The 12,116-nt window shown below is 40.2% G+C and overlaps 1 protein-coding gene across 5 annotated transcripts in view; it reads left to right on the top strand.

Annotated features, from left to right (window-relative positions):
- Window positions 1–12,116, top strand: part of NCKAP5 (NCK associated protein 5) — a 971,589-nt gene that overhangs the window by 282,121 nt on the left and 677,352 nt on the right. The gene's annotated exons all lie outside the window — the stretch shown is intronic.

The following is a 12,116-nucleotide window of genomic DNA, read 5'->3' as shown; positions in this document are numbered from 1 at the left end:
CAAGTACTTAACACAGTAGCTGGGACCTAATAAGCACTTTATACATACTGGCTGTTGCTCCTGATGTTGTTGCTGTTCACATCTCTTTTCCTTTACTCAGCAATAAAATGTAAATAATGCGCCAAGTTACAAGGATAAAACAAGCTATTGTATTCAAAGCAGCTCCTTGGCACAGCGCCCTTGCCAAATAAGATGTAGGTACTAGTATCATTCATCTGGGCAGCCGTCCATCCATCCATTCATTCACCTAAATAAAACCCCATCCACTATTAGGGGGGAGTCTCCTATGCACTGGAGATTGGCGAGTCTTTAATGTTCAAAGCAGGGCTATTAATCACTGAACAGGCAGAGCGATCCTAATAGCATGTATCTTCTGCATGTATAGCACATTACAATCCGTGAACAGCTTTTCCATACGGTATTTCCTCCATCTGGCAGCACTGGCTGCGATCTCTCTCTACGAATGTGGAGGCTGAAAATGAGAGTCGCAAGGTGATGCTCCATCCTTGCTTATGTGACCTGGCAGGGGGCTGATAGACTTTCCCAGTAAAGGGCTCCATGGTAAATATGTTAGCTTAGCGGCTGGACGATCTCTGTTGATCCTGTTCCCCCCTGAACAAGGGGAGACGACAGCCACAGACAACAGGTAAACAGATGCATGCCACCATATTCCAATACAGTTGGACTGATAGAACCAGCAGCACCCAGATTTGTGGACCCTTGCACCCATCAGAGGTGAAGCAGTTACTCAGTTTTAGATTTCTGACTCCAAACCCAGGCGTTTCATGAAGTTCTGCTGCATCATTTCAGCAGAGGACCTGCAATGTGCCTCTGCAGCTTCGCTTCCCAGAAATGATTATCTCGTCGCTCTTGCTGTATCCTGCTTCTTGGTCATCAAGCAATATGTATTAAATGCTCAGCTGAAATCCAGGTTCACTCTGCCTCTCAGTCTTGTTGCCATTGTTCAGAAGACGTGAAGGGGAACCGTTCTCAGGGAGCCCTTGTAACTCCCTGTGACCATTGATTTCTTTTCTAATTGTTACACACCCTCTTTTATTTATTTTTTAAAAGATTTATTTATTTACTTATTTACTTATTTAAGAAAGAGTGTGTGTGCATGCCAGCAGGTGGAGGGGCAGAGGAAGAGAATCTTCAAGCAGACTCCCCACTGAGTCGGGTGCCAGTCTCAGGGCTCTGATCTCACCAACCCCAGTTCATGACCTGAGCCAAAACCAGGAGTCGGACACTCAACACACTGAGCCACCCGGGCGCCCCATACACCGTCTTTTAGAAGAATGCATTCTATAAATGATCTTTTTTGAAGAGGGATCAGCCTAGAGAGTGATTCGTAGTTTCTAAATGCAGCTTTTTACTTTGACTTTGAAATTTAAAAAAAAAAAAATCTGAAATATTCTTAAAAATAAGTACATTTTCCTGCTTTTAATGTGTATCCCTCTCTGACTTGTCATGACTCCCCAGTGATTGCCTTTAATGCCTCCACCATCCCATCTGAAGTCCATTTATTATCCCAGGGTGTAATTTATTGTTGAGACTTAGATTTAGGCAGAGAAGCTTGCTGATCTCCCTTGGGATCTCTTCACTCATCTTGGGCTTCATGTTTTCCTCTTCTTTTCGATTTGTTGATAGCAAAGGGACAAGTGATACAGGAATTGAATGAACCCGCTTTCTCCCCAGCTTCTATATTAGCATGATGTCACCTGCTCAAGCAGTAAGTCAATTGTATCCTTCTTCTCATCTGACTCGAAAGAGAGTCATAACCTGATACCCTGTCAATTTCACCAGGTTTTGTAAGCCATGGCTTAGCCTGTACTTTTTGACACTATTTTTACAGATTTGTTCCTTTCTTCCTTGATCATTTGTCTTTCTCTTCACACATCTTGTTGTTCATTGGTCTCATTTAATTACAGAACCAGATAAAATTCATGAATTGAATGACAGGTGGTGGTGCTGTTTTGCTGAAACACTTACTAGACTTGTACCTTGACTGAGGCTTTCTTTGATTTCTTTGGCATTTGGTTGCCTTGTACAGTCTAGTGATGGAAGATGACTGAGCTGTCTTTTAAATTCTACCCTTCAAGCTACATAATGTTCATTAGTTTCATGTGTGACTACATAGTTTTTACCTTTATTTGTGGCAGGAACATCCCATTAAGTCTACCTCTGTTCGTTTTATATTAGCTTTTTTTAAATTTAATTTTTTAAAATAATTTTTTAAAAATTTTTTACAAACATATAATGTATTATTAGCCCCAGGGGTACAGGTCTGTGAATTGCCAGGTTTACATACTTCACAGCACTCACCATAGTGCATACTCTCCCCAATGTCAATAACCTCACCACCCTCTCCCTACTCCCCTTCCCTCGGCAATCCTCAGTTTGTTTTGTGAGATTAAGAGTCTCTTATGATTTGTCTCCCTCCCAATCCCATCTTGTTTCATTTATTCTTTTTCTATCCCCCAAACCTCCCACGTTGCATCTCCACTTCCTCATATCAGGGAAATCATATGATAGTTGGCTTTCTCCGACTGACTTATTTTACTAAGCATAATACCCTTTAGTTCCATCCACGTTGTCGCAAATGGCAAGATTTCATTTCTTTTGATGGCTGCATAGTATTCCATGTCATATATATATATATATATAATCTCACATCTTCTTTATCCATTCATCTATTAGCTTTTAATAAGGCCATCATGAATGAAAGTACAAACAAGACTCTGGACCACAGGGAGGTATTTGATAAGAAGTTCTTCATTAATACATTCAAAATAGGCTTGGCGTTCCTTTTTATGCCACTAAACGAAATAAAAATGTTCAAAGGTAATTATTAAAATTTTGTGGGTCCATAAAAAGAGGATTTTGGACACTGAGGAAATCCTGAATCTCTATTTGCTGTTATACTGAAGGACTCTTGGCTGAGACAACCAAATCCTCCCGACTTTTTCCTAAACTCCAGCCATTTGCTCTTCAAACGATTCTCTTTCCTCTTCTAGACAGTCTTGAACTGGACATGACTGCTTACATACTCAGATTCTTTCATTTTCTTTGCTGAGTTTTAAAGCCACCAGAGATCTCACTGTCAGTGTTGCTGCTTTTCTCACCGCTCTACCAGAATTCAGTGTGTGTGTGTGTGTGTGTGTGTGTGTGTGTCATTTGCACACATGCGCTCTCTCAAATAAATAAAATCTTAAAAAATAAATAAATAAAATTACATTTTCTAAGTGACGATAGAACCAAAACATATATCATATAATTAGAGACAGAATTCTAAGAGGTGTAATTGTAAAGGAACTTCTGTGAGATCTCTTCCTAAAGGAGGCAGGCAGGAATCTTGCTGGTTTTCAAAAAAGTACTGTAATGGAAGTTTTTCCTTAATCATCAGAAATTGGTCCACCTGTACTGTAGTGCTTCATCTTAGTGAATTCAATAACTTTTCTGGTTGTGTTATTTATAAAATGACTTTCGCTTATAGATATTCAAATAGATGCAGTTGGTTATAATCCCAGAGAAAATAAGGGAGTGAGGAGAATGGATACCTGAGTCATTAGTATGGAGAATTATCTCAAACACAACAGATTTCTTCATGACAAATCACACAAAATCTCCATAGCAACTTCACATAATTATGCATAAGATTTTAGCACAGTAAGAAAACTATACTCTGACGAACTTGTAAAGACTAGTGATATACAGTGACATGGATGTGTGGGTAGATGGCACACAGGAAGATTGAAGGGGGCAGTTCTAAGATGTGAAAAATGCACAAAGGACAAAAAAGATTGCCTGCTTTGTGCTTTGGAGAATACTGATTCAGTCACTGCGTTGTCTCGAAATTGGAGACTGGGGGCCACAGTATTTATTGATAATAGGACGTCCCAGCTAGAACCACCATTGCTAAAGGAATGTTAGCATTTCTATTATATTTTTTCTGGGTTATTATATTTTTTCACTGTAAGAAAATCTTTCTAGGCAATATATTGGCATACTAGATTGACATAGAGAGATGATTTTATAATTATTTTTTGAATTTATTAAAATAGCTTTGAGCTATTATTCAAAGCTCTTTTTTTTTTTTTTTTTTTTTTTAGTTTTTTATTTTTTTTTTATTTTTATTTTTTTTTTTTAATTTTTTATTTTTTATAAACATATATTTTTATCCCCAGGGGTACAGGTCTGTGAATCACCAGGTTTACACACTTCACAGCACTCACCAAATCACATACCCTCCCCAATGTCCATAATCCCACCCCCTTCTCCCAAACCCCCTCCCCCCGGCAACCCTCAGTTTGTTTTGTGAGATTAAGAGTCACTTATGGTTTGTCTCCCTCCCAATCCCATCTTGTTTCATTTATTCTTCTACCCACTTAAGCCTCCATGTTGCATCACCACTTCCTCATATCAGGGAGATCATATGATAGTTGTCTTTCTCTGCTTGACTTATTTCGCTAAGCATGATACGCTCTAGTTCCATCCATGTTGTTGCAAATGGCAAGATTTCATTTCTTTTGATGGCTGCATAGTATTCCATTGTGTATATATACCACATCTTCTTGATCCATTCATCTGTTGATGGACATTTAGGTTCTTTCCATAGTTTGGCTATTGTGGACATTGCTGCTATAAACATTCGGGTGCATGTGTCCCTTTGGATCACTACATTTGTATCTTTAGGGTAAATACCCAATAGTGCAATTGCTGGATCATAGGGCAGTTCTATTTTCAACATTTTGAGGAACCTCCATGCTGTTTTCCAGAGTGGCTGCACCAGCTTGCATTCCCACCAACAGTGTAGGAGGGTTCCCCTTTCTCCGCATCCTCGCCAGCATCTGTCATTTCCTGACTTGTTGATTTTAGCCATTCTGACTGGTGTGAGGTGATATCTCATTGTGGTTTTGATTTGTATTTCCCTGATGCCGAGTGATATGGAGCACTTTTTCATGTGTCTGTTCGCCATCTGGATGTCTTCTTTGCAGAAATGTCTGTTCATGTCTTCTGCCCATTTCTTGATTGGATTATTTGTTCTTTGGGTATTGAGTTTGCTAAGTTCTTTATAGATTCTGGACACTAGTCCTTTATCTGATATGTCGTTTGCAAATATCTTCTCCCATTCTGTCAGTTGTCTTTTGATTTTGTTAACTGTTTCCTTTGCTGTGCAAAAGCTTTTGATCTTGATGAAATCCCAGTAGTTCATTTTTTCCCTTGCTTCCCTTGCCTTTTGCGTTGTTCCTAGGAAGATGTTGCTGCGGCAGAGGTCGAAGAGGTTGCTGCCCGTGTTCTCCTCAAGGATTTTGATGGATTCCTTTCGTACATTGAGGTCCTTCATCCATTTTGAGTCTATTTTTGTGTGTGGTGTAAGGAAATGGTCCAATTTCATTTTCCTGCATGTGGCTGTCCAATTTTCCCAGCACCATTTATTGAAAAGGCTGTCTTTTTTTCCATTGGACATTCTTTCCTGCTTTGTCGAAGATTAGTTGACCATAGATTTGAGGGTCTATTTCTGGGCTCTCTATTCTGTTCCATTGATCTATGTGTCTGTTTTTGTGCCAGTACCATGCTGTCTTGATGATGACAGCTTTGTAATAGAGCTTGAAGTCCGGAATTGTGATGCCACCAACGTTGGCTTTCTTTTTCAATATCCCTTTGGCTATTCGAGGTCTTTTCTGGTTCCATATAAATTTTAGCATTATTTGTTCCATTTCTTTGAAAAAGATGGATGGTACTTTGATAGGAATTGCATTAAATGTGTAGATTGCTTTAGGTAGCATAGACATTTTCACAATATTTATTCTTCCAATCCAGGAGCATGGAACATTTTTCCATTTCTTTGTGTCTTCCTCAATTTCTTTCATGAGTACTTTATAGTTTTCTGAGTATAGATTCTGTGTCTCTTTGGTTAGGTTTATTCCTAGGTATCTTATGGTTTTGGATGCAATTGTAAATGGGATTGACTCCTTAATATCTCTTTCTTCTGTCTTGCTGTTGGTGTAGAGAAATGCAACTGATTTCTGTGCATTGATTTTATATCCTGACACTTTACTGAATTCCTGTATAAGTTCTAGCAGTTTTGGAGTGGAGTCTTTTGGGTTTTCCACATATAGTATCATATCATCTGCGAAGAGTGATAATTTGACTTCTTCTTTGCCGATTTGGATGCCTTTAATTTCCTTTTGTTGTCTGATTGCTGAGGCTAGGACCTCTAGTACTATGTTGAATAGCAGTGGTGATAATGGACATCCCTGCCGTGTTCCTGACCTTAGCGGAAAAGCTTTCAGTTTTTCTCCATTGAGAATGATATTTGCGGTGGGTTTTTCATAGATGGCTTTGATGATATTGAGGTATGTGCCCTCTATCCCTACACTTTGAAGAGTTTTGATCAGGAAGGGATGTTGTACTTTGTCAAATGCTTTTTCAGCATCTATTGAGAGTATCATATGGTTCTTGTTCTTTCTTTTATTGATGTGTTGTATCACATTGACTGATTTGCGGATGTTGAACCAACCTTGCAGCCCTGGAATAAATCCCACTTGGTCGTGGTGAATAATCTTTTTAATGTACTGTTGAATCCTATTGGCTAGTATTTTGTTGAGTATTTTCGCATCTGTGTTCATCAAGGATATCGGTCTATAGCTCTCTTTTTTGGTGGGATCCTTGTCTGGTTTTGGGATCAAGGTGATGCTGGCCTCATAAAATGAGTTTGGAAGTTTTCCTTCCATTTCTATTTTTTGGAACAGTTTCAGGAGAATAGGAATTAGTTCTTCTTTAAATGTTTGGTAGAATTCCCCCGGGAAGCCGTCTGGCCCTGGGCTTTTGTTTGTTTGGAGATTTTTAATGACTGTTTCTATCTCCTTACTGGTTATGGGTCTGTTCAGGCTTTCTATTTCTTTCTGGTTCAGTTGCGGTAGTTTATATGTTTCTAGGAATGCATCCATTTCTTCCAGATTGTCAAATTTATTGCCGTAGAGTTGCTCATAGTATGTTCTTATAATAGTTTGTATTTCTTTGGTGTTAGTTGTGATCTCTCCTCTTTCATTCATGATTTTATTTATTTGGGTCCTTTCTCTTTTCTTTTTTTTGATAAGTCGGGCCAGGGGTTTATCAATCTTATTAATTCTTTCAAAGAACCAGCTCCTAGTTTCGTTGATTTGTTCTATTGTTTTTTTGGTTTTTCTATTTCATTGATTTCTGCTCTGATCTTTATGATTTCTCTTCTCCTGCTGGGCTTAGGGTTTCTTTCTTGTTCTTTCTCCAGCTCCTTTAGGTGTAGGGTTAGGTTGTGTACCTGAGACCTTTCTTGTTTCTTGAGAAAGGCTTGTACCGCTATATATTTTCCTCTCAGGACTGCCTTTGTTGTGTCCCACAGATTTTGAACCGTTGTATTTTCATTATCATTTGTTTCCATGATTTTTTTCAATTCTTCTTTAATTTCCCGGTTGACCCATTCATTCTTTAGAAGGATACTGTTTAGTCTCCATGTATTTGGGTTCTTTCCAAACTTCCTTTTGTGGTTGAGTTCTAGCTTTAGAGCATTGTGGTCTGAAAATATGCAGGGAATGATCCCAATCTTTTGATACCGGTTGAGTCCTGATTTAGGACCGAGGATGTGATCTATTCTGGAGAATGTTCCATGTGCACTAGAGAAGAATGTGTATTCTGTTGCTTTGGGATGAAATATTCTGAATATATCTGTGATGTCCATCTGGTCCAGTGTGTCATTTAAGGCCTTTATTTCCTTGCTGATCTTTTGCTTGGATGACCTGTCCATTTCAGTGAGGGGAGTGTTAAAGTCCCCTACTATCATTGTATTATTGTTGATGTGTTTTTCTTTGATTTTGTTATTAATTGGTTTATATAGTTGGCTGCTCCCACATTGGGGGCATAGATATTTAAAATTGTTAAATCTTCTTGTTGGACAGACCCTTTGAGTATGATATAGTGTCCTTCCTCATCTCTTATTATAGTCTTTGGCTTAAAATCTAATTGATCTGATATAAGGATTGCCACTCCTGCTTTCTTCTGATGTCCATTAGCATGGTAAATTCTTTTCCACCCCCTCACTTTAAATCTGGAGGTGTCTTCGGGCTTAAAAATGTGTTTCTTGGAGGCAACATATAGATGGGTTTTGTTTTTTTATCCATTCTGATACCCTGTGTCTTTTGACAGGGGCATTTAGCCCATTCACATTCAGGGTAACTATTGAGAGATATGAATTTAGTGCCATTGTATTGCCTGTAAGGTGACTGTTACTGTATATGGGTCTCTGTTCCTTTCTGATCTACCACTTGTAGGCTCTCTCTTTGCTTAGAGGACCCCTTTCAATATTTCCTGTAGAGCTGGTTTGGTATTTGCAAATTCTTTCAGTTGTTGTTTGTCCTGGAAGCTTTTAATCTCTCCTTCTATTTTCAATGATAGCCTAGCTGGATATAGTATTCTTGGCTGCATGTTTTTCTCGTTTAGTGCTCTGAAAATATCATGCCAGCTCTTTCTGGCCTGCCAGGTCTCTGTGGATAAGTCAGCTGCCAATCTAATATTTTTACCATTGTATGTTACAGACTTCTTTTCCCGGGCTGCTTTCAGGATTTTCTCTTTGTCATTGAGACTTGTAAATTTTACTATTAGGTGACGGGGTGTGGTCCTATTCTTATTGATTTTGAGGGGCATTCTCTGAACCTCCTGAATTTTGATGCTCGTTCCCTTTGCCATATTGGGGAAATTCTCCCCAATAATTCTCTCCAGTATACCTTCTGCTCCCCTCACTCACTTTCTTCTTCTTCTGGAATCCCAATTATTCTAATGTTGTTTCGTCTTATGGTGTCACTTATCTCTCGAATTCTCCCCTCGTGGTCCAGTAGCTGTTTGTCCCTCTTTTGCTCAGCTTCTTTATTCTCTGTCATTTGGTCTTCTATATCACTAATTCTTTCTTCTGCCTCACTTATCCTAGCAGTTAGAGCCTCCATTTTTGATTGCACCTCATTAATAGCTTTTTTGATTTCACCTTGGTTAGATTTTAGTTCTTTTATTTCTCCAGAAAGGGCTTTTATATCTCTCGAGAGGGTTTCTCTAATATCTTCCATGCCTTTTTCGAGCCCGGCTAGAAGCTTGAGAATTGTCATTCTGAACTCTAGATCTGACATATTACCGATGTCTGTATTGATTAGGTCCCTAGCCTTCGGTACTGCCTCTTGTTCTTTTTTTTTGTGTTGAATTTTTACGTCTTGTCATTTTGTCCAGATAAGAGTAAATGAAGGGGCAAGTAAAATACTAAAAGGGTGGCAACAACCCCCAGGAAAATATGCTTTAACCAAATTAGAGGAGATCCAAAATCGTGAGTGGGGAGAAAGGGGATAAAAAGAGGTTCAAAAAGGAAGAAAGAAAAAAAAAAAAAAAAAAAAAAAAAAAAGGAAAAAAAAAAAAAAAAGAAAAGAAAAGAAAAGAAAAGAATTTTTTAAAAAAGAAAACACCTAAGAAAAATGTAAAAAAGAAAAAATATATATATTAGATAAACTAGTATAAAATCGTTAAAAAAAGAAAAAGGTAACAGTTAAAAAAAATTTTACCCGAAGGCGAGAAAAAAAAAAAAATGAAAAAGAAAAAAAATTAAATTAACTGCAAGACTAAAAAAAAAATCACAGGAAAAAAGCCATGAGTTCCGTGCTTGGCTTTCTCCTCCTCTGGAATTCTGCTGCTCTCCTTGGTATTGAAACCGCACTCCTTGGTAGGTGAACTTGGTCTTGGCTGGATTTCTTGTTGATCTTCTGGGGGAGGGGCCTGTTTTTAGTGATTCTCAAGTGTCTTTGCCCCAGGCGGAATTACACCGCCCTTACCCGGGGCCGGGGTGAGTAATCCGCTCGGGTTTGCTTTCAGGAGCTTTTGTTCCCTGAGCGCCGTAGAGTTCCAGAGGACGGGAATACAAATGGCGGCCTCCTGGTCTCCGGCCCGGAGGAGCCGAGAGCCCAGGGCCGCACTCCTCAGTGCGTGCTCAGAGAACCGCGCCCAGTTACTCCCGTCTGCCTGACCTCCGGCCGCGCTCCGAGCTCACCGAGCCTGCGACCGGTTCAAGGTAACACGGAGCTGTGAGCTTACTGTCGGCTCTGTCTCTGTAGCCGGCTTTCCCGTTTCCAATACCCGCAAGCTCTGCGACACTCAGACACCCCCGATCCTTCTGTGACCCTGCGGGACCTGAGGCCACGCTGACCCCGCGTGGGCTTCGCCCCGGTTTAGCCTCTGGAGCGATGTCCCTCAGCGGAACAGACTTTTAAAAGTCCTGATTTTGTGCGCGGTTGCTCCGCCGCTTGCCGGGAGCCGGCCCCTCCCCCCCGGGGTCTATCTTCCCGTCGCTTTGGATTCACTTCTCTGCTGGTCCTACCTTTCAGAAAGTGGTTGTTTTTCTGTTTCCAGAATTGCTGTTCTTCTTCTCTTCGATCTGCCGATGGATTTTCAGGTGTTTGCAATCTTTAGATAAGCTATCTAGCTGATCTCCGGCTAGCTGAAGCAGTCTCAGCTTGCTACTTCTCCGCCATCTTGACTCCTCCCCCCTATTCAAAGCTCTTAAAAAGAGCTATAGAAGCACTCCAGATATGCAAATAATATCAAGTTTAGTTACTACAAAACATAACTGAGATGCTTTCATGCAAATATTTCTTATTCTAAATAATGATTTTTCACAAGTGTTAACTCACATTGTTAACTCACACTTGGGTTTATTTCCCACCTGACTCCTCCTTATAATGTTATTTACTAATTGTTTAGTGTCGGTAATACAGCTTTTGTTAATTTTGTTAATTTTTGTTAATTTTGTTCATTTATAAAATGTTGCCGCCTTTATATATTAGTAGCTCAATTAATCAATTTATATAAGAAAAGAGGATGGTACTTCTGGAAACTCCCAGGCCATAACAGAGCATTGCAAGATTAGGCAGCGTTGATGGGGAAGAGCAAGAGGATGTTACTTACTCAATTTGGTGCAGTGCATATTAATTCCACTGACTCTGGGCACCTGGGTGGCTCAGTCGTTAAGCGTCTGCCTTCGGCTCAGGTCATGATTCCAGGGTCCTGGGATCCAGCCCAGCATCAGGCTCCCTGCTTGGCGGGAAGCCTGCTTCTCTCCCACTTCCCCTGCTTGTGTTCCCTCTCTCACTGTGTCTCTCTCTGTCAAATGAATAAATAAAATCTTTAAAAAAAAAATATTCCACTGACTCTGACTTCACAATGGGTGCTAGAAGCCAAAAGATGACTTTGGCATAGTTTGTGTAATGGGAATATTGAGGATGTAGAGTCAGAAACAGACATGTGGTTAGTCAATTTCAATATAATGGAACAGAGGCTGATGAGATACACTCCAGGCTTATAATGGACCGTACCTGAAGGACATGTCTGTAACCAAGAGAGGATTTGATGCATCTTAAAGGGAAAAAGTGTCACCAAGGTTGAGAAAGGGAAGGACAGCATGCCACACTACAGAAATTGTATAGCAAATGTCCAGAGGTGTCAACTAATGCAATGTTTCCAGTGAGGTAACAACTACCACTTTGGTGTGATTGGAGCTTAAGTTCAGGAGTGGAGGGCTTGGATCTGGAGGAGGGTTACTATTCAAGTCAGGCCTTTTATGACAAGCAGATGACCAAAAACAGTTGCTCTTAAAAAAGAAAGGAGCTGTGGCACCTGGGTGGTTCAGTAGGTTAAGCTTCTGCCTTCAGCTCAGGTTATGATCTCAGGGTCCTGGGATCGAGGACCTCATTGGGATCTCTGCACAGTGGGGAGCCTGCTTCCCCCTCTCTGTCTGCTTGTGATCTTCTGCAGTGTTTTGAGCAAGCTAGTGACATAATGCAATTTGCATTTTAGACAGATGCCAACTCCATTTTGGAGAGTGGAATGAGATTGAGGGGGGAGCAAACTAAATACAGAAAGGTTGCTCAAGAGGTCATTTTTTTTTTTTAAAGATTTTATTTATTTATTTGACAGAGAGAGATCACAAGCAGGCAGAGAGGCAGGCAGAGAGAGAGGAGGAAGCAGGCTCCCCGCTGAGCAGAGAGTCCGATGCAGGGCTCGATCCCAGAACCCTGAGATCATGACCTGAGCCGAAGGCAGCAGCTTAACCC

The sequence above is a fragment of the Mustela putorius genome, unplaced genomic scaffold (genome assembly GCF_011764305.1).
Source record: "Mustela putorius furo isolate JIRA1106 unplaced genomic scaffold, ASM1176430v1.1 tig00003867_pilon_pilon_pilon, whole genome shotgun sequence".
Classification (NCBI taxonomy): Eukaryota; Metazoa; Chordata; class Mammalia; order Carnivora; family Mustelidae; genus Mustela; species Mustela putorius.
Note: the sequence above shows the minus strand (reverse complement) of the source record. Positions and strands in the feature narration are given on the sequence as shown.